This window comes from Biomphalaria glabrata, chromosome 10 (genome assembly GCF_947242115.1).
Source record: "Biomphalaria glabrata chromosome 10, xgBioGlab47.1, whole genome shotgun sequence".
Classification (NCBI taxonomy): domain Eukaryota; kingdom Metazoa; phylum Mollusca; class Gastropoda; family Planorbidae; genus Biomphalaria; species Biomphalaria glabrata.
This window is the reverse complement of record NC_074720.1, coordinates 39,650,242-39,672,065: the sequence shown is the minus strand read 5'-3', so window position 1 is coordinate 39,672,065 and position 21,824 is coordinate 39,650,242. Positions and strand designations below refer to the sequence as shown.

General features: G+C 37.4%; 1 protein-coding gene and 1 long non-coding RNA gene across 3 annotated transcripts in view; one reads left to right on the top strand and one right to left on the bottom strand.

Annotated features, from left to right (window-relative positions):
• The first annotated feature begins 1,467 nt into the window (after nt 1-1,467).
• Nucleotides 1,468-17,526, top strand: LOC106066033 (uncharacterized). Its single transcript, XR_008780226.1, has 7 exons — nt 1,468-1,637; nt 3,440-3,581; nt 4,927-5,045; nt 10,611-10,631; nt 12,817-12,846; nt 16,065-16,196; nt 17,375-17,526. It is a non-coding gene; the product is annotated as an uncharacterized LOC106066033 (long non-coding RNA).
• Nucleotides 17,527-21,484: 3,958 nt separating this feature from the next.
• Nucleotides 21,485-21,824, bottom strand: part of LOC106076587 (sushi, von Willebrand factor type A, EGF and pentraxin domain-containing protein 1-like) — a 28,433-nt gene continuing 28,093 nt past the window's right edge. For both annotated transcript variants that reach the window (XM_056043023.1, XM_056043025.1), the window contains one exon: nt 21,485-21,624. The gene's annotated coding sequence lies outside the window, so the exon portion shown is untranslated. The remainder of the gene's footprint in view (nt 21,625-21,824) is intronic.

Below are 21,824 nucleotides of genomic sequence, written 5' to 3'. Positions count from 1 at the left end.
TACGCCTCTTGTGAAACCAATGTGAAAGGTCCTATTTATCCGTTGTAACAATGTCACTTAAGGTAAATAATTTAATTTCTAAGCATGCGTATAATGTTGGCTTAGTTTACTTATACCCATATATGGACTTATAACTACAATACAAACTTATCTTGCTCCTTGAAAAAAAAAACACTTTCGCACCCCTTTGTTAGCACCTCGCACCCCTTTGTTAGCACCTCGCACCCCTTTGTTAACACCTCGCACCCCTTTGTTAGCACCTCGCAACTCTAGGTCCACGGAAGCTTAACTCCATCGGTCTGTCTGAAAAAAAAACAACTCTTGGAAATATCCAGCAGATGTCAATTTACATGTACATCCCTATATTATGGAACGTGCGTGCATGTTTCTGATGTAACCACGAGAAAAGGGGAGCGGATGGTGTGGTTGTGTAGGCTGAAAGTTTTCTGAAGAAATCACCAGATGGTCTGTCGTAAATTATGTAAATAAATTTTGATGTGAAGTGTGAAAGTTGAAGAGGAGGAAGACATGCAGATGCTATGCTCCTGCAGAATACAAATATTGTTTATTTTCATCATTTCACCGCATGCATCTACTCTCAAATCGAGTGTGTATGCTTATGAATACAAAGTATATTATGTTTTATTTTAATCGAAGTTTTTTTTTTCACGTTTATTCAAAGTTAAACATTAAGAATTCAATACAAATACACCAGTATAGTTGCACTAGCTGCCTGCAGATACAAACAAACGACTGAGTATTAACACTCTACTACTGACGGCCTTTAGTCCAAGACCCTCGGGTTAGAGGCGAGGCCGGAAGCCGATCTCACCAGAAAAATATATCATATTCTTTCTCTGTACATCAGTCTTTGAGGTGTCCGCAATAAAAGTGGGTCTCTTGAGGAACGGTGTGAGGGTAGCGACATATTTGTTGGGCTCTCTTCCATCCCAGCCAGTGCAATGTACTCGGTTCTTGGGGGCCCTCATAGGCGTTTCTGTTTTGCTTCCTTATTTCCTAACCGTTTCCTCAAACCACCATTTCCATACGAACGCCACTTTGAGACTGAGAATCATTGCCCGTGACAATACATGCACAAGAAAACACTCTGTAGTTGGCCATTAAGCTCATGTTGCCTTCATTTGATTGGTTCTGATTGCAAAAAAGCTCACAGCTCAGCAGCAATAAAGCTGGCTAGAAGAAGAAGAAGAATTGGTTCTGATCGATGCGTTTCTACCATCTCAGTACTGTAAATCTTCTTTAATAAAATATAATTGTGTACTTTAGAATTATAAGTAAGTGCATTCATAAAAAAATACACTAAGAATTTTAGTACTTTTTGCTTTTTATATAGTTGGCAACATTGAGTGTCAATTAATCATCCTTGACATTTTCCCAGTGAAATAAAAAAACTCCAATATATATAATTATTATTTTTTTTTATGATTTTAAAATTCCCGATTTTTTTATTTCAACTTGAACATGAAACGTGTACTCTGAAGTGAACTTTTCTTATGTTCATGAACAAATTAAAAAGACATCCATTAGACAAGAAGAGTACATCGAACTTGATCTGTAAAGGAAACAAAGCATGGACCTAACATCCATTGTTTTATATGTAGCGCTGTGTATTATTGGTAAGTATTTGACATTGTCTGAGTTCTACAGAAATCTAATAAAACAGTTCGTAAGTTCCCTACCGCGATTAAAGCATTGAGCTTGTTAGTACTGTTAGTCATGCTGCCTGATTCAGCCATAAAACTCAGGTCACTGTCTCTGATTACCATGCTTGACTAGATTAACACATGCTTAAGCGTATGACTTTTCTTACAGTAAGGGCGTCATCTTTTTTTTTTTCTTAAAGGAATATTGGTAATTTATAATAAAATATAAGATACTGGATCCGGAGTTTAGAGCATGCATTAACTTTTTAAGATAATGTCTGTTGAATAAAAGGACTAGTCTAGATCTTGGTCATTAATGCAAATAATGAAATGGTCTAAGTCATGAAAACTATAAATCTTGTAATAATATAGAGTAGACCTATGCCTATTTCTAGCCGTGATATAGACTAGATCTAGGCCTATTTCTAGCCGTGATATAGACTAGATCTAGGCCTATTTCTAGCCGTGATATAGACTAGATCTAGGCCTATTTCTAGCCGTGATATAGACTAGATCTAGGCCTATTTCTAGCCGTGATATAGACTAGATCTAGGCCTATTTCTAGCCGTGATATAGACTAGATCTAGGCCTATTTCTAGCCGTGATATAGACTAGATCTAGGTCTCAGTAATTAATACTGAGAGAGCTACTACTAGTGTCTAGACTAAATCTATATAGGCATGTGTTAATAAGATCATTTATGAACAAGGTTTAGTGCTGTATTTTTTTATGGAGTGGGGGGGGGGTGCATGGATGTCCGCGGCAAGTTTATTCAGAATCCTATGCATATTTAAGAGACCTTTCATAGATTGACCGCTAGGAGAGAGCAGATGTAAAAGGAGCATAAAGTGGACCATCGACTTTGAGATAGACATGCTATAGTATTCATGACTGGATTGGTAGATTGGCCCGTGTTAGACATGTTATAGTATTCATGACTGGATTGATAGATTGGCCCGTGTTAGACATGTTATAGTATGCATGACTGGATTGGTAGATTGGCCCGTGTTAGACATGTTATAGTATTCATGACTGGATTGGTAGATTGGCCCGTGTTAGACATGCTATAGTATGCATGACTGGATTGATAGACTGGCCCGTGTTAGACATGTTATAGTATTCATGACTGGATTGGTAGATTGGCCTGTGTTAGACATGTTATAGTATGCATGACTGGATTGGTAGATTGGCCTGTGTTAGACATGTTATAATATGCATGACTGGATTGGTAGATTGGCCTGTGTTAGACATGTTATAGTATGCATGGCTGGATTGGTACATTGGCCTATGTTAGACAAGTTATAGAATGCATGACTGGATTGGTAGATTGGCCTGTGTTAGACATGTTATAGTATGCATGACTGGATTGGTAGATTGGCCTGTGTTAGACATGATATAGTATGCATGACTGGATTGGTAGATTGGCCTGTGTTAGACATGATATAGTATGCATGAATGTATTGGTAGATTGGCCTGTGTTAGACATGATATACAATGTATGACTTGAAAGGCAGACTATCGACTTTAGCTGTGTTATGTGGTGTGTTTGGGCTTAGAGTGGAAGAGGCTTAATTTTAGTAGTATGTGTCAAATTAGTGTTGTAGATTTGGTTTATCTTTTAGGTATAAGTTGTAGTTTATTATATAAATATAGTTTGTATTTTTTTTAAATTTTATTTAATCACTTTTTATAAAGTTAAAACAAAACTAAACATTTTCTAACAATTTTGCTAAAGAATACTTTCATCTTCCTCCTCAACCATTACTCTCTAAAAGGACTTGATGGAGACTCAGATTCATTCCCAGAAGAAGAAGAGGAGGAGGATTGGGTGTCATGCTTGGAGAAAAAGCCACTCTGCGATAACATTATCGCACACACCGACATCAATAAAACAACAGTAAATCAACAAATTTGCAGGTAAGATTATCAATAACGATCAAGAGAGCTGGTCTCCAATCTTTTTCGGCTTTGGGGCCATATACATTTCTAACACTCTTGTCGTGGGCCACAACAATGGAAATAAACCGTGATGCCCGCTCGTTAACCGTTGGCCGCAGAAACAGATGACCTTAACATCTGCCCCATAGATCGAAAGGTCTGAAAAAGGAACTTTACCTTTTTTTTTTTTTACTCTGTACGTTAGGAAAAAAGAAAGGCTAAGAATAGCTTATCTTTAAAAGGGAAGCAACTTCATGCAAGCATGGCAAAACATTGTCCTAAGCCCCAAGATATTAGGATTAAGTATATTTGTATGCAAATAGACCAAAGTTAAACTTAACATGAAAGATAAAAAGTTAAGTAAAGAAATTGAAATTTATTTAAAAGGTAAACTGTCGCAGCACTCAAATATTATTAATTTCATTGGATTCCTTGGCCAACAGTTAAAGAGGACGGTGCCATGTGGCCAGCATGTCGACCATCCGCCTTCAATTTCCTCAGCTAATGTAAGGTACCCATTACAGCGAGACTTGAACCCAGGACCCCAGGCTCGGAAGCCACGCGCCATAAAGCGCGTGACTAGAGAGCCAAATATTTCTTATTACTATTGTCTAAGTAGTAGAAGCGGGCATGTTTCAAACCCGGGACAATGAGACATCTCAGAGCGCATACCACACCACCAGGCTGCTATCAATGACAGGTATGTGAAGAACCAAAGCCGCTTGCACACTACACGGTGATTATGACAATACAGAAAAAAAGGACCCTTTCCATTGTCGTTGTAGCTTTCTTATGAAATGATATTTTTCAGGGCTAAAACTAGCCATTCTACATTTTTTAATATTATTTTTCATTTCACATTGCTGCTTTGTGGTTGGTTCAACCCTTCTGGTATAAAAGCATGCATCCAGTCAGGCTGGCTATTTAGTCCCAGGTACCCTACAGCGACCATCGAGTTCAGAGGTAAGATACGGCTGTTTCAAAGCGCCAAACGACCATCTTAACGCCACAAAGTAATGCTATACCATTTTTCATTTTCAGCCTTAACCCTCTTTTTTTTTTTCACACGGCGTAAACCTTACAGTGTGTAAGAAGCTTAACTGTTTCATTCAATGTCTTTGTAAGAAAATCCTTGCTTTAACATTTATTACTACCAGTTTTACAATGTAGAGGAAGGGAATCACATTAACTCTTTCTCTCCGTAATTATTTACCACATTCTGCTGGAATCAACGTTGGTATCGTCAGTTAGGAGAGAAAAAGAGTTAAGAGAAAATGAGCCAAGTTGAACTGCAATGACTAACAACAGTGTTTTTGTTCCACAGTGATATCATTGACTTTTTTTCTTGTGTCGAAGCTGCGCTCGCTCTGTGCGATAACGACTCGGACAAACATACGATGCTAGCCATGAAAACTAGAGAAATCAATCTGATCTCACAGCGATGTAAGTATTATCGTGGCACGATTGGGACCTAACTATTTGTTTCGGAAATAAGGGCAGTTTTGACTTAGAGACAATGACGTGACTTGTTTCCCAACAAGACTAGGCTTTAGGCAGAGCGAAATATCAGCCGACGTAAACAGACTACTTCCAGGACGCCTTAGAGATGGGAAGCCCTTTGTGAACGTAGAGAGTTAGCTGACATTCGATGGTTCCCTTCATTGCTCTTAAACTTCTTGTTCGACTTTCAGTATCAGCGTCGACTAACTTAGATTGATAGTTCGGCCTTTCGCCGGTGCTATTGGATCTCGTTGAGTGTTACCACCGTTTGTTTATTTGCATTAAAAGCAACCATCAAAAAAATGGATTGTTTTTGTCTGTTCTTCTATTCCTGTGCGTGTGTGCGGGGGGGGGGGGGGTCGCGGCAGAGTGGGTGGTTGTAAGAAAGGGTCGCCGAGCTTAAAAGGTTGAGAACCGCTGGTTTAGACTCTTCTGGACTTCCCTTCTAAGGAGAACCAGACCCGATCACTGGGTTAACTTTCTGTAAATGGACGTGGCGTTGATATTGTGTGACGTGTATTACTATTACACACATGAGGGACTGGTCACTACTACTGTGTCGCGAATGCGTAGAATGCTGGGTTCGTGCTTCCTGGAGTACTCTTGACACGTGACAAACATAGACACTACAGATTGACTTAAGTCCGTTTCAGCAGACAAAATATAAAGTTTATTTGACAACAACAATAATAATACTGCACTCCTTGTTAGTGCTACTAGTCAAGAAATAAACAATCCTATCCGCATAACAGCGGCATCAAATATATCCAATACGTTAAACTCTCCAGAGTAGATTACAAATAACGTTCACATCTCAGCGGGTAACACTGTACAGAATAATTCAGAATAACTACTAGAAATACATGTTTCAAAAAGACCACTGGCATCAACTGCCTAAAAGTTACTACCTAACTGAAATTACTACTCGACTTTCTAAGGCGCTACTGTCAGTCTCGGACCAAAGATACTAATTAACTGCCCGGTCCAAAGGATACCACTTGACTGACTTGACTGAACTAAAAGTCAATTTTAATCATTCTATTTCCTTTTTCTATATCAGGAGTTCCACGTGTCTTTTAACCTCTTAACTCTTTCTCTCCGTATTTATTTTTCCACGTTTCGAAGAAATTTTTCATTTTACTCATTAATATATCACTAGCCTGTTATGATTAAGCTTCAATAGCTTTGTTGTTTATTATGAGAAAATGGTGTAATTGGTATAGAACTAAAGGGAAATGCATACTCTTTTTATAAAACACAAAGTCAAGTTTCAACAATTAAACATTAATTTAATTTAAGGATGTCAAATCAACGATGGTATCGTCGATTAGGAGAAAAAGAGTTAACCCGAGGTGAACATTTAACATGCAATGTCAACCGAGACTGTGACACTTTCTTACATATCTTTTTAAAGTTATATAAGTTACAGTCTTTCAAAAGAGAAGATAATCACGTCCCAGGCATAAGAAAGGCCTTGCGATCTATGGGGCAGATAATGTAACGGATCATCTCTTTCTAAGGCTGACGTTTAACGAGGGTGTCATGTGACTAGCACAACGACCAACCGCTTTTACTTTACGCCACTAAAGTCAGGTACCTAACAGAGCTGGGGGAACACACGGGCGTCCTTAAAAAAAAAAACGAAATTCAAAATCTCAATCATCTCCCATTTTTGAACCCGAAACTACTCGGTTCAAATCTAAGCGCGTTAACACTAAGCCACCACGTGACCACGCCCACTGTCCTACGCATATCCATGCGGTAATTTAGTTGTACTTAAACCCTGCGTTGGGGTTCGTGTCTGATTCAGGCAACCCGTTCCATGCTCAGATGGCTCTAGGGAAGTAGAAGCAATTGTACATCTAGAATACGGCATTAGAACTGTGCCTTTATCTTTGTGTATTTCTGAGTAATTTACTATTATTATTATTATTATTATTATTTTGCATTTGTCAAGATAAACTTTTATCTCTTAGTGCGGTTATATGTAGGCCTAATATGTGTCCTTATTTTGCCTTTTAAACTTTTGGAACAGTTCTATTAAAACTAAAACAACTCACAAAAGATGTCCTTAAACTCTATGTCCCCCCCCCTCAGTAGGTCACATTCGTCGTTCGTCTATTGCAGTGATTCCCAAAGTGGTCTATATAGACCCCGAGGGGTCTACGAAGAGTTCCAAGGGGTCTACGAAAGTGAAAAAATAAATCGGGGGTCTATGAAAAGTCAATGGGGGTCTATGAAAATGGATTTAATTTAAGCAGGTCGTGACTTTATTTTTCACATCTCATCAATGTAATTACTTTCTACACTAATGTATGATTTGTACTTTAGTTAATCCTATCAATATTTATCCTGCTATTCAAAACAAAATTGTTATATTTAATTTTAATACTTATTTAAATAGCTTAATTTTGCCTACATGTAACAAAAAGGAAAATAGATTGTACAGCGTTGGTTATTTAAAATTGGGATTCATTTCTTCCTTGTCAAACATGCGGTTGCCTAAGTGACTTTTTATGACGATATGAAACTAACTGCGATGGAAGATCGATTAAGACGATGCCACCTTGATAAAAAGATAAAGGTTTGAAAAACTTTCGAACTCTCAAAGATAAAGTTCAGAATTAGACCCACAAAATCTCTTTCACATCATATAGAGAAGATGGTGGTTTGTGAGCGTCTTACAAGATCTCTTTACTTATAGCCGAATATGGAAAACAATAGATAAAACATTGATTTTACCAGCTGTTATAGTCGTTTTAAAAACTGTTTTACACAAACATTCATGTGATATTATTAAACAAATTTCGTTAAGCAACAATACAGTAGGCGCATCGGTGGTATGAGTTATAACAAAAGCTTCTTATGTAATTCTTTGCAAACAACATATTCAGTTTGGGATCAGCGACCTCACAGGCTCTGACTGGGTGTAGCCCTGTGTGCTGCATACTGCCTGGGGTCCTCGGCTCCTTATTTTTCCTCGAGGTTGACCCAGACGTGAAAGATGAAGAAATACACAAGAAACTGCTCTTTACGAAAACTTTTGCAGTGATACTTAAGGCCAATTAATTAATTAATTGATATTTATTGTTTGAAGAACTACTTCACAGAACAACAAATTCCTATATGAAACATAATATCCGTAGCAACGAATGATGAACCTGCAAAAAAAAAAACAAAAACAAAAAACAACATACATTTCCAGTGTGTTTGGTGGTTCCAGTAATACACATCAATTGTTATTTTAATTGGTATAAATTTGAATTTAATAATAAAAAAGAAAGATCGCTCTAACTTACAAAGTAGCTTGAAATTACTTATTTACTGTTTTACTCACTATAGCTTTTCAAAAATGAAGTTGGTGAATTTGCAAAATTGCAGTACCGGTATAAGTTAAGAAGGGGTCTACCGAAAACCAGAAAACATGGCAAGGGGTCTACGAGACAAAAAAGTTTGGGAACCACTGGTCTATTGTTGTTTTTTTTTAATTAAAGTAACATGCCGGTTGCCGGAAGTGGTATTGAATATATAAGTTATAGGCACTCCACAACCTATAAACAAAATGCTTCAACTGGCATGTGTCTCAAATAGCCTCTAATAGCCAGTCCAACTCTAGGTCACGTGTAGCTCAGATATTAGATACAAAGGAACTGTTATTAATCACCAAAGAAGGGTCAAAGGACAGAATATGTGCCCTAAATCAGAAGGTTCGTGCAGATGGCCTCGTTAGCCTTGGCTGGAGCCCACTTAGGAGAAGAAAGCCTCTGAATCTATAGCTCTGCTGCTATTCAGATATTAACTAACATGGAAGAGCTTCGAAAATTACTCTACGATGAAAAATCAGGATCCAGTGACCCTTAAGCATCTTGCAGCCTACAGTGTTACACCCTAGTTGCCTAGCAGAACCTGCAACGCCGCTTCTCTAAAACTGTACAATCCGTTCCTTTGGATACATCAACTGGAATGAACTGTCGACATCATTCCGACCGAATCTAAGCGAAGGCTTCCACCTCATTATTTCTATGAGAATGTCCATCTTCACGACTGAACCCTAACCCTTCAGGTTGAAAATATCAATTTTATTCCATTTCAGTATACATGACATAAAGTCGATAATGAGACTCTTTAACCCTTAAAGTGCTGAACATTTTTACAATGAATGCATACAAAATGGAATTATAATTCTAGTGTTTAGTGGCGCAAATACAAAAAGATGGTGATTATATCCAGAGATAAACTAGGCTAGTATAAATAGTGAAAAACATTCGAAACTCTTAATATAAACTTTAGAACTATGTTATATGCATTCATGAGTTCTTAAACAATGTGATATTTCTCTCTTCCATTCGATAGGTTTAAAAAAAGGTAATTTCTTTTTTAGTTTATTTCAGTCTAAAATATTTAAAGAGATCGAGAGACAGAGACAATGAGTGAGAGATAGATAAATAAAGATAGAATTTATCAATCAATCAATCAATTTTCTATCTATCTATCTATCTATCTATCTATCTATCTATCTATCTATCTATCTATCTATCTATCTATCTATCTATCTATCTATCTATCTATCTATCTATCTATTTATCTATCTATCTATCAATCTATCAATCTCTATCTATCTATCTATCTATCTATCTATCTATCTATCTATCTATCTATCTATCTATCTATCTATCTATCTATCTATCTATCTATCTATCTATCTATCTATCAGTATGTCTGTATGTCTGTCGGTCTGTTTCTTGATGTACGTATGTATCTTCGAATGTATCCCACTTTTTAAAAGTTCTTGTTGAGTTGAAAATTAAAGTTCAGTGACAGAGTTTCCATAGAAATATATATATTCCTTACTTAGACTTAGATCCTTCCGTGCCGTTCGGCGCATTGGGCGGCAAGCTGTCTCCACAAAGGTCCGTCAAGAGCAGTGTAGATATATCAGCCACCCCAATGGGAAAACTCTATTTTTAACGTTCTAATTGTTTACACATTATTTTTTAATGTCAAAAAAGTTGTGTCTGTTGGGGAGGCCTTAAAATGCGGGCTCCTCCATTGCCCGAGTAACCAGACAAATATAGAGGACTCTCAAAATGTTTAGCCCATCTATTCACAAACCCATTGCCCGTGTAACAAGACAAATATAGAGGACTCTCAAAATGTTTAGCTCATGATAGCTCATCTATTCACAAACCCATTGCCCGTGTAACTACACTAATATAGAGGATTCTCAAAATGTTTAGCTCATCTATTCACAAACCCATTGCCCGTGTAACTAGACTAATATAGAGGACTCTCAAAATGTTTAGCCCATCTATTCACAAACCCATCTCCCTTTTCAGCATATATTTGGGTAGCTTTGGACTTTATACACATATAATTAGGTCAAATAGTGTTTTGAATTTCATTGACTGTTTTATTTATGGTTTTATAATTTTACATATTTTATTTAGCTTACCCATTTTTAAACATTTCTGATATAAACGTGTTTTCTTATTTTCTTCTTAACCACAGAGGATACTGATGAAAAAGACGGTAATACATAAAAAGATGAGAGAAAGAGAGAGAGAGAGAGCTTATAGTTAGATATAAATTACCATGTAAATGTAACCTTTTAGCTAGACTAAAAAAAATAAATAATTGAATCCCAGAACCATAGCAATTACAATCTCTAGTTTGAAGCAATTTTTTTTTTACATATGCTGCCCAGTTGTACAGTATGTAGTGCAATGGTACCTATCTGGTTTTATTGTAATACTATCCGGATATTACCCGCGGCCTGCGGGCCTTAGTTTGTGTATCTAGTGGGTTGGATTTAGATCTATGTGAAACGTGGCAAATGTTCCTTTCACTTTTTTTTTCCCTTTCGCCAAGACAATAAAAGAAGATTGCGAAAATGGGTTTACCAGTTAAAACCGATACATTCATATCAAATATATAATACTGTGAAAACGGATTTACCCGATTGTTAAAAGTTTCGTTTTTTAATAGAGCTTTTTATTGACATTTACCCTCCTCTTTCCCAGTTTTGGGAGGGACATTAAACATACACTACGGTCTCCGCCGTGATCTAAGGGAACTATGCCACTTTTTATAGGGATAAGTCAAATGGTTTTGATATCTACATACATACATACATACATGCATACATACATACATACATACATACATACATATATACATACATGCATATATACATACATACATACATATATACATACATACATACATACATACATACATACATACTTACATACATACATACATACATACATACATACATACATACATACTTACATACATACATACATACATACATACATACATACATACATACATATATACATACATACATATATACATACATACATACATACATACATATATACATACATACATATATACATACATATATACACATACATACATACATACATACATACATACATTCATACATACATACATACATACATACATACATACATACATACATACATACATACATACATACATACATACATAAATACATACATACACACATACATACATACACACATACATACATACACACATACATACATATATACATACATACATACATACGCCTTACTTTTTGTTTAATATATTAAGATTACTTCGTTATACTTTGACTTAAGGTGAAATGTAAAGTCATACAGTTCAGGGCTGGAGAAGATCACTTGGATAAGATTCAACACATTTCATACAGTTATCTACATCATAACCACCTCAGCTCTAGTTGAGAATCGAAGTCGAGATCCCTTGATCGGTAGCCAAATGGTCTTCACCACAGCCACACATCCATTATTGTTGGACACATGGTGTCATACATGTGTAACTACATTTTCATTTAGAAAACACTTCAGTGTTTCTTTGCTTCACTACCCTAATGGGACCTCGCGCAATTCATTCCGGATAATGCCCCGCAATTGTTAGGGCCGGCCCTGTCTCTATATGTCGTATTTCAAACAGAAAGTTCAAAAATATATTTCTACCGGAAAAGAATAATCTCCCTTTATTAATTTATTTTTCTGTGTAGACACAAGAAGCTACTAGAATGTAAAGAACTTCCTGTTTACAGTTCTCTCACAACCTTAACGCATAGTTGACCTAACATTGGGTCTCTTTAACATAAAGCTCAAGAAATAATTTTTGACTTAGCTTTCGGCAAGATAAGTACCGCATACAACTCAGTGATATTTTTTTAACTCTTTCTCTCTGTAATTGTTTTTCTCGTTCTGATAGTATTATTCGTTTTGCTCATTTGCATTTTACTCTCCTGTTAGGATTAAACTTCAATACCTTTTGTGTTTGTCAGAAGAAAATGCTATATTTGGTATCGAATTATAGGAGAATGCATGCGACACAAATTAAAGTTTATGAATGCCAAAATCAATTTAGTTTAATGGGAGTCTAATCAACGTTGACACCGTCAATTAGGAGAGAAAGAGTTAAAAAGCGTCTCCAAACTGAGCTGTAGCTGTTTATGATGTACAGTGCAAATGCATTACTTTGTCAGTTCCCAAGTAAATTATTAGATTAACTTGTAAGGTTAGGGTTAGGGTTAGTGTTGTTGAGCCTCGCACTGCTTCATGTGAGTGAGAGTTCGAATGGGTAAAATAAGATTAACAGATTTTCCTCCTTATGACCACAACTTATACATTTTTAATCATTTAAACGTTTAAAATGTTTGCTTTAATAGATACGGCCCATGTAGGAGGTGACTCAACAGGTTAGTTCATGACAATTTTTTTTAAATTTCGTAACTCATATAACTTTCATTGCTTTTATAACTTTTATAAATTTTATAACTTTCATTATTTTTTATAATTTTCATAATTTTTTATAACTTTCATACATTGTATAACTTTCATAATTTTTATAATTTTCATAGCTTTTTAACTTTCTTAAGTTTTACAATTTTGTATCATTGTAATTGTTATCATAATTATATTCTTAACTGTTATAACCTTCTTAACTATTATTACTTTCGTAACTTTTGAAGCTTTCATAACTTTTAGAACTTTTATCAGTTTCATAAACATATATACCTGTGTGTGTATATATTTTACTACTTTCGTAATTTTATAAAGATATCATACATTTGTTCACTTTTATAGCTTTCAAAAATATTCATAAATTTCTAAAATTTTATACATAATTCTAACTACTTTAATAATTTTTTTTATAACTTTCATTAATTTAATAAATTTTGGAACTTTTGGAACTATTGTTTTTATGACTGCGTTGTTTAATTGAGGCTTGATCGAGACAAAAACCAGAGAAAATAAAAAAACAACAACAACGAAGCATTGAAATCTGAAGTACTTTCTCAGCCAAGTGGCTAAAATTTCTTGGGACTTCTGGTCTTGCATGTGGTTAACATGATTAGGACCTCGGGAATGCGGAATATTTTGGGGATGTTACCAAGGAGCCACCCAACTATGAACACTTTCTTTTCAGGACCCTTGTTCAAAATACAGACTGTCCCATTCTCCTAATGTTCACTTTATTATTCTAGAGCGTTTGCTACAAGAGTGTTGCCCAAGCTACAGCCCGCGGGCCACATCCGACCCTGCTCCTTAAAATTTTCGCCTGTAGCGCAGGAAAAAGACATTATGAAGAAAAAAAAGTATGCGGAAGAATCGGCCTGTGAAAAAGGTAGACCATCACTGCCCTACAAAAGGAGATTACAGACCTGAGTCCTCTATTCTAAAATGAGGCTGTAAATAACAGCCGTCAGCTAGTTTGAGTGGCAGGTACATAACAGCTAGGTGGCGCGGCGGCTGAGTGGTGAGGTGCAGGGGTTCCCGGGTTCGAATCCTGATGATGACTGGCAATTTTAATTTTGGGATCTTTGGGGGCCTCTGAGTTTACCCAGCTCTAATGGGTACCTGACAATAGTTGGGGAAAAGTAAAGGCGGTTGGTCGTTGTGCTGGCCATATGACACCCTCGTTAACCGCAGGCCACAGAAAGAGATGACCTTTACATCATCTGCCCTATACACCTCAAGGTCTGAAAGGGGAACTTCACTACTTTACTACTTACATAACAGCTGTCAGCTAGTTTGAGTGGCAGGAACATAACAGCTGTCAGCTAGTTTGAGTGGCAGGAACATAACATCTGCCAGCTAGTTTGAGTGGCTGGAACATAACAGCTGTCAGCTAGTTTGAATGCAGGAACATAACAGCTGTCAGCTGGTTTGAATGGCAAGAACATAACAGCTGTCAGCTAGTTTGAGTGGCAGGAAAATAACAGCTGTCAGCTAGTTTGAGTGGCAGGCACATAACAGCTGTCAGCTGGTTTGAATGGCAAGAACATAACAGCTGTCAGCTAGTTTGAGTGGCAAGAACATAACAGCTGTCAGCTGGTTTGAATGGCAAGAACATAACAGCTGTCAGCTAGTTTGAGTGGCAAGAACATAACAGCTGTCAGCTAGTTTGAGTGGCAGGAACATAACAGCTGTCAGCTAGTTTGAGTGGCAGGAACATAACAGCTGTCAGCTGGTTTGAATGGCAAGAACATAACAGCTGTCAGCTAGTTTGAATGGCAAGAACATAACAGCTGTCAGCTGGTTTGAATGGCAAGAACATAACAGCTGTCAGCTAGTTTGAATGGCAAGAACATAACAGCTGTCAGCTGGTTTGAATGGCAAGAACATAACAGCTGTCAGCTAGTTTGAATGGCAAGAACATAACAGCTGTCAGCTAGTTTGAGTGGCAAGAACATAACAGCTGTCAGCTAGTTTGAGTGGCAAGAACATAACAGCTGTCAGCTGGTTTGAATGGCAAGAACATAACAGCTGTCAGCTGGTTTGAATGCAAGAACATAACAGCTGTCAGCTGGTTTGAATGGCAAGAACATAACAGCTGTAAGCTAGTTTGAATGGCAAGAACATAACAGCTGTCAGCTAGTTTGAATGGCAAGAACATAACAGCTGTCAGCTAGTTTGAGTGGCAAGAACATAACAGCTGTCAGCTAGTTTGAGTGGCAAGAACATAACAGCTGTCAGCTAGTTTGAATGGCAAGAACATAACAGCTGTCAGCTAGTTTGAGTGGCAAGAACATAACAGCTGTCAGCTGGTTTGAATGGCAAGAACATAACAGCTGTCAGCTGGTTTGAATGCAAGAACATAACAGCTGTCAGCTAGTTTGAATGGCAAGAACATAACAGCTGTCAGCTAGTTTGAATGGCAAGAACATAACAGCTGTCAGCTAGTTTGAGTGGCAAGAACATAACAGCTGTCAGCTAGTTTGAGTGGCAAGAACATAACAGCTGTCAGCTAGTTTGAATGGCAAGAACATAACAGCTGTCAGCTAGTTTGAGTGGCAAGAACATAACAGCTGTCAGCTAGTTTGAGTGGCAAGAACATAACAGCTGTCAGCTGGTTTGAATGGCAAGAACATAACAGCTGTCAGCTGGTTTGAATGCAAGAACATAACAGCTGTCAGCTAGTTTGAATGGCAAGAACATAACAGCTGTCAGCTAGTTTGAATGGCAAGAACATAACAGCTGTCAGCTAGTTTGAGTGGCAAGAACATAACAGCTGTCAGCTAGTTTGAGTGGCAAGAACATAACAGCTGTCAGCTAGTTTGAGTGGCAAGAACATAACAGCTGTCAGCTGGTTTGAATGGCAAGAACATAACAGCTGTCAGCTGGTTTGAATGGCAAGAACATAACAGCTGTCAGCTAGTTTGAGTGGCAGGAACATAACAGCTGTCAGCTGGTTTGAATGGCAAGAACATAACAGCTGTCAGCTAGTTTGAGTAACAGGAACATAACAGCTGTCAGCTAGTTTGAGTAACAGGAACATAACAGCTGTCAGCTAGTTTGAGTGGCAGGAACATAACAGCTAGTTTAAGAGACAGGTATATAAAGCAGTCAGCTAGTTGAAGCAGCAGATAGGATAAACAAAGGTTCAAAAGTTCCTATGTATCATTTGTTTCAGGGAAGAAAAATTCGGGCCACAAAGAGGCTGCTGCCTCGCTCCTCACGTTTGCTGTGTTCATGTCAGTGCTCAGTGGAGTAAAGGTTACGGTTCTTTGATGTCTCGTAGATGGTGAAACGTGACTAGCTGGAGGTAAGTGTAGTCTGGAAGCTCTCGATCTTTTTTTTTTTAATACAAAAGAACAAACGATACGTTTGATATCCCACACTCAGACACTCAGAGACACTCAGGTACTCCATCTTATGCTCACACGCACTCACACACACGCTCCCTTGCACACACGCAGTCTTTAATACACACATTCACATACTCTCTAACAGACTCACTTCACAAGCTCTTTCTAACACATACGCATACTCTCCGAACACACAAAGACACACTCTCACACAAACTGACACATTTAAACATGCTCTAACACACACTCTTAAACACACACACACACACACCAGTCGCTATCATTTATAAAAGGGTTATAAGAATTCTGCCTTAAGTGTGGCACCGTAACGCTCTGACGATCTAAAGTGAACAGAATAACAGAGGGGTCCGTCAGCTCGTCAGAGAAACTTACTGGGCCTCCACCAAACCTTCTAATTCTAACTTACTGTACCTATAGGTTATAGACAGAAACACAGGGTTAGGGGGGGGGGGCGTTGGCTGAGCGGTAAAGCGCTTGGCTTCTGAACCTGGGCTCCCTGGTTAGAATCCTGGTGAAGACTGGGAGTTTGAATTTCGGAATCTTTAGGCGCCTCTGAGTCCACCCAGCTCTAAGGGGTACCTGACACTATTGGGGAAGAAGTAAAGGCGGTTGGTCGTTGTGCTGGCCACATGACACCCTTGTTAACCGTGGGCCATAGAAAAAGATGACCTTTACATCGTTTGCTTCATATATCACTAGGTCTGAAAGGGGAACTTTATTTAATCAATATAGTTGAAAAAGTACTTATGGTTGATACAAATTGATTTTGAAAGATTTAAATATTATTGTAGTGCCCAATGATTTTTACAATCGTATTACTTTAATCGATCAAAATAAGACTATGACTTGAATGTTCCTGGTCCATTGGTGAATTCGATGGGGGTGCCTCTGAGTTTGTGTGATAACCCAAACTCTCTTTTTAATCTTGTTTTTTTATTGATTCATGTCTTGTCTATGCCAATAAATAATTGTGCGAAGTCTTAACTTGATCCGAGAATAGGTGTTAGAGAAATATAGTGTACACACTTTTTACTACACCAGGCAGACAGACAGACAGACAGAGTGAGTTGATATAAGCTTTGTTAAAGTAAGAAGTATTGTTATCATCTTTCAGGTTCATAGAAGCTCGTTGATCATAAGAGTCGGATACAAATAAAACCATTTGATACACATCATCCTAAATGTATTCCAGAACATTGTTTCAAACTGTGCATGACTTGTGTGATGATGGACTAGCTCTGAATTAAATTTCTAAGAATCAACGTTCATGATGTTTTGATTTTTTTTTAAATTTCATTGTTTTCTAGCTACGTGCAATTATAAATTGAATTTATTGCCAGAATGATTCCTGGCGCCCAGTGCGGTTGTATTTGAGACTTGAGGTGTAATAAGTAACAAATACTACACTTTACGGCTAAGGCTTGTTACGGTGTTGTGTGTGTGTGTGTGTGATATTAATTAGTTTCATAGGTGTTATCAAGGCTCACCGATAGACTTGTCCGAGACCAGACAAAGGTTAGGGGGCAATGTCAGTTAGATGTTTGTCTTGTAGAGCGACTAATACGTGGGTCGGGACAGACACAGACAATTAGTAATGTTAGTTTACGGGTGGGCTAGATACTTAGCCTAAATATATAGAGAGTAGTTTGGGGCAGATCGAGACGCAGCGCCATTTGATGTCAACAGGGGCGTGTGTCGTGTGCCAGAGATGCTGTGGCATGTAGGAAGTAGTTCTAAAGGACCTGGGTAAGAAAATGTTGTTGTTTTTTAAATTAATTATTGCATTGGAAGGTAATTGATTAAGAATAAATAGAATTGGCGCTTTAGCTAGTTGTTAGCAATATCCTGGTCATTTCTTTATTTAGAGTGACAGTCTGAGTCAGTGACTGTCTTGAGTCTGGGACAGTCTTTTGAGTCCGTCTTGAGCCAGTAGAGATAGCCTGAGTATCTTATGTTGGGAATCACTGACGTCAGTAGATTGAAGCTAGAAAATGAGCGACAGACGATAGTATACACAAATGACAGACAAACAACACATGTTGAACTCATGTAGACTTTGTGATGTTGGATCCAGGAGCGTGCATTGAGAAGGGAACTCGTTGCTCTGGCTGAGCGTGGGGAAAAAAAACTGCTTCTCTTGTTGTATGTTATTCGTGCTAGATGTATTATTTTATCATTAATCATACAAGCAGTCATTTAATTAATCAAGTACTTATTACATTTAGTACATGATTTTAATGTGGCATTTGATGCCTTCATTAGGAGTCGACTTAACTTTTATACATGTTGTCGATTAATGTTGTGAATTAGTTTATACACTGTAAAGTAATATTGTTTTAAAGTACTGATTTGTTATTCAAAAGTAATATTCAATATTCAAACAAAAGTACCTACTCGCACCAAGCGAGAGAATCATTGCTAGATGAAAAGGACCAAGATAACAAAGCGAGGTTGTGACATGAGGTGTGGGTTTTTTTTTTTGACAATGCCTATGCTATGACAGCATAGAGATGAAGGTGGTAGGGCAGGTGAGTGGTGGTACATTATAGGGATTCAGAGGAATCTCTCGTGAGCTCGGTCTCTGACCTCGCCGTGGTTAAAGTAGCCGTGTCCCATACATGTGTTGGGATACCTCCAGACAGAGAGGTCGTAAAGGAGTCAATCTCTAATTCCTGGCCTCTGTGTACAATCCTTCCCTTGGTCAAAGGTCATAAAATGGAGCTAGATCTATATTTACAGAAACTCTTCAAAACAAGGGTTTACTTGTGTAAGTGTATATACTAATTTATGTGCACTTATTTAAATATAGGGTTAAAATGTTCTAAGCCATTTCTTTTATAGCAATTTCAATTTAAACCAAGAATGAGATTTTCACTATCACATAAAACTTATCTCCATAAAACTTTGCAGCTGGCTAGACATTAAATAAAGTGAAATTTGCTATGCCAAACATAGAGATATTTTTTTTTTATCACAGCTCATATCTTTTTATTTGGCGACGATTCTGTGACATTTTACGTCTCGAGAGACAATCTTTTCCCTTTGCAACTTCTTGTGTGACTAAAGAGGCCAATCCTTGATACACAGCTGTGGTCACAGGTTGGGCATATGTAATCACCAGGCGCCGTTGCATCAGTGGCGTAGCTAGCCATGTGCGGGTGGTGCGGGCCGCACGGGGCATCAAGTGATGAGGGGCATCAAACTGAGGACAAAATTTCTCATTAAAAACTGCACACATTGTACATTCATGAACAAACATGAACTACTGTATTTGATTAAAAAATTTATTTATTTTGCCACTCTGTTAATTGATTGATAAGTCTGGCTGGTTCTCATAGTGCTATCTCAGATGGAGAAACTGTCTTCTCTGTTTAAAATGGTTGACGGCAGGGATGAAAAGGTCCTAAAGGTAAAAATCTGATAATGAAAAGAATCTTGGATATTATTTATTTTCTCTCAAAGCAGAATCTGGCCTTCAATGGGCATCATAAACGAGTTGAAGAAGAATTGTAAAGACAAAATCTCTTAAGTAGTTGGATCTTTAGTTGCTATGCAGTCTTATTTGTCTCACCTATTTTGGATTCTTGGCCCTTAAATTAACTGAAATAAACGGTGGGTAAGTCTACCTTTAAAAAAAACTATTCGTCAATTTGAGACTGAACATTTAAATGGAAAACATTAAAAACATCGATAACTGAAGCCGTTATTAGCCTACTTTTAGCGAAAGCAAGTACTCAGATCTAAGGGTTAGTGCAGAACATGAACGATGTATTGGCCACAATAAAAAGAAGCCAAGAGAAAAAGGTGAAGATTCTGTATAAACACATAAAAACGAGCTACGGATAGAGATTTATTCTTCCATGGACGTGATAGTTCAAAAAACAATCACCCGCCGATATGATCATATCATGATGTGGTAGGTGAATATGAATTTTGTCGCTATCCCAACTATTGAATCCTCAGATTGAAATCAATATCAATAGTGCTCATAGCAACATTGACAAAAACACATTTTATCTGGAGCGAAAGAGGCGTCAACAGTTTGTCGCTATTTCTTCAGAAACCTCCCTTTGAACTTCTCAAACAAGAACCTGTTTGAAATCTTGAGTAAAAAAGAAATAAATAAAAAGATATCAGCTAGAATGCCACTAGATGTTTCAGTTCTAAATATTGTCTAAATATTCGTGATGCCTATTGGATGCCAGATTCTGCTTTGAGAGAAAAAGAATCATGTCCAAGATTCTCATCAGGTAGCATTATCAGATTTTTAACTATTTCGGATTATTGCGGTAAGTGTGACTATATGCGAGCGAAGTTTTTTCAAACTTAATTAAGTTGATCAAGAATTAATACCAATCAGTGATGCTTTTCACCAACTAGACAATTGGTGGAAAACAGATTTCGATAAAAGTAAGGATAGTTTAGCGACCAAGAAAACTTGTAATATTTATTTATAGCATATTTTGTTTAACGTATAATAACGTATTTTTGTTGTTTTATATCCGTGTGAGGGGCATCATGAGGAGATGCCGCACTAGGCATCAAACACCCTAGCTACGCCACTGCGTTGCATTTTCACCCTTCTTTCTACTCTTGCGTAAGCCATCTGCAATCAGGGACCCTTCCTTTATGCTCCAGTGCCTCTTTTTCCTAAATGGCGCGTTTGCATACATCTGTATACCTTAAGGGTGGACGACCAGCGGCTCTCCTGCCTTCTATATTACCATACAATCTTGTTGCACCAAAGAAGATTCAATTTAGTGTCCTTGACATTGTTTAGCCTATCCTGAAACTCTCCAACACCTTGCTTATTAATACTTACGTATTCTGATTCACCAAAAAGCTTGCTATTTATGGATTGAGATCAAAGCATAAAAATACCCGATCATGACCCGATTATTTTTGTTTCATTCAAGTTCAAGATTTTTTAAAATGAAACAATATTTTTTTTAGGCTGGAGCATCAATGTAAGTTGCCTGTCTATGAAAATTCTCTGCATGACGTTTGTCCCAGATAGCCGCTGGTAACTTATTTCAGCAAATGACCTGATCGTGTGTCACTGACACAGGTCAAATTAGGTTGGACTGGTCTCTGTTATAAGCTGATAAAACGCAATACTTCTTAGCACTAAATGTCTGTCCAGGCTTCAGGTGACATGACAATTAACATTTCGCAAACAAGACATTTCAACAAGATGCGTATACAAATAATAATAATAAGATCATTGTCTTTTATAGATATTTAATCACAGATTACTAAGTTACGTCCGGTTCGTCAATGTAAAATAGACTATGCCTACAGCTTGGGCAGTCAATGGTCGCTGCTGCTTTGGGATCAAATTATCTTGAACCATGGATCTGTTACCTAAACATATGAAACAAATTTTTAATAAATATTGATGTAACCCTATTAACCACCATATAGGGTTAACTGTGAGTGATCAGCTGACATATGTGACACAGGCCAGTAATACAGTTTAGCGTGCTATATCGAAGGGCAAGGGACAGTACTGGCATGAACTTTGCACGTGAAAAGGACCCTGGGTTATGGTCATCTGATCATAT